The following is a 1468-nucleotide window of genomic DNA, read 5'->3' on the forward strand; positions in this document are numbered from 1 at the left end:
CCCCTACGTGCTGAGCTTCTCCCGTTTCGCTCGCAGCTACTCAGGGAATCCCGGTTGGTTTCTTTTCCTCCCCTTATTAATATGCTTAAATTCAGGGGGTTGTCACACATGAACTGAGGCTTATGTACCTTGCGGTTGTTATCGTCACATCTGGCTTGCGACTACTTTGTTTCAATGTCCAATATGTACCGTTGGACTCGGTTAACGGGCTGTTAGCCCGCGTGTGGTTTAACTCACTGATACCTTCCTTTGCCCATACGCTAGTTTGTTTGTGTTCCTTTGGTCAACTTCCATACTTGAATCATTTGTGCTATTCGCTGCTGCTTCGACGCTACTTTGACATCTTCGCTTCTATTTAAATAAATAAATAAGCTGAAGCTAGACATCAGTAAACACCACCACAGACACCACAAGCACGCCTTCTCCTCGTACTTCCGCCTCACGCGGGAACACGACGCTCTAAATACTTCGAATTCCAATGCCAGTATATTGTAAACCACGGGTTCTTTAATGCTAGCGGGTCGTCGCGACCCTAGTTAACATCATGGTGCACGTCTCGTGACGGGTGTCACGGCGTAGTTAAATGTATGCGATACATTTCTCAAATATAAGCGCTCAGTCATCTGTACATCATGGTAGGTTCCCACGACGTGCAATATGCGTTCAACTTATCAATGTTCATGTGTCCTGCAGTTCACATTATGACGCGCAGTTAGCTGCGGTCTTCATCGATCCATGAGCCGAGTGATCCACTGCCGAGGGTGACTAACTTGCGTAAGCCGCCGCTGTGCGCGTATACCCGTTCCCCGTAGGGAGGAGCAAGCCGCCGCTTAGAGACGAAGCATAAAGTGTCCTCATTCCACATAGGGCAAGCTGGATTAATCCATTTTACCCAGGACGGCCGAAGCGGCGTGGACCAGGGGAGAACTGAACCTTATACTTCACACCACAGTAAGTCTACGTGTCCTCTTCCACATAGGGCAAGCTAGAACTAACTATCTTACCCAGGACTGCCACAGCAGCGTGGACCAGGGGAGGAACACACTTTTCATGGAAACGTAAGGCATCCATGACTGCCATAACGTAAGCCGCCGCTGTGCGCGTATACCCGTTCCCCGTAGGGAGGAGCAAGCCGCCGCTTAGAGACGAAGCATAAAGTGTCCTCATTCCACATAGGGCAAGCTGGATGAATCCATTTTACCCAGGACGGCCGAAGCGGCGTGGACCAGGGGAGAACTGAACCTTATACTTCACACCACAGTAAGTCTACGTGTCCTCTTCCACATAGGGCAAGCTAGAACTAACTATCTTACCCAGGACTGCCGAAGCAGCGTGGACCAGGGGAGGAACACACTTTTCATAGAAACGTAAGGCATCCATGACTGCCATAGTGCGTAAGCCGCCGCTGTGCGCGTAAACCCGTTCCCCGTAGGGAGGAGTCAAGCCGCCGCTTAGAGACGAAGTATTA

General features: G+C 50.4%; 2 non-coding genes across 2 annotated transcripts in view; both read right to left on the minus strand.

The window, feature by feature from the left end:
• LOC131292563 (large subunit ribosomal RNA) overlaps positions 1 to 122 on the minus strand; it is a 4087-nt gene extending 3965 nt beyond the window's left edge. The window contains exon 1 of the ribosomal RNA XR_009190188.1: positions 1 to 122. This exon is cut by the window's left edge and continues 3965 nt beyond it. This is a non-coding gene — a ribosomal RNA (large subunit ribosomal RNA).
• Positions 123 to 609: 487 nt separating this feature from the next.
• Positions 610 to 764, minus strand: LOC131292564 (5.8S ribosomal RNA). Its single transcript, XR_009190189.1, has one exon. It is a non-coding gene; the product is annotated as a 5.8S ribosomal RNA (ribosomal RNA).
• Positions 765 to 1468: the final 704 nt, after the last annotated feature.

Source organism: Anopheles ziemanni (assembly GCF_943734765.1).
Source record: "Anopheles ziemanni chromosome X unlocalized genomic scaffold, idAnoZiCoDA_A2_x.2 X_unloc_72, whole genome shotgun sequence".
Lineage (NCBI taxonomy): Eukaryota > Metazoa > Arthropoda > Insecta > Diptera > Culicidae > Anopheles > Anopheles ziemanni.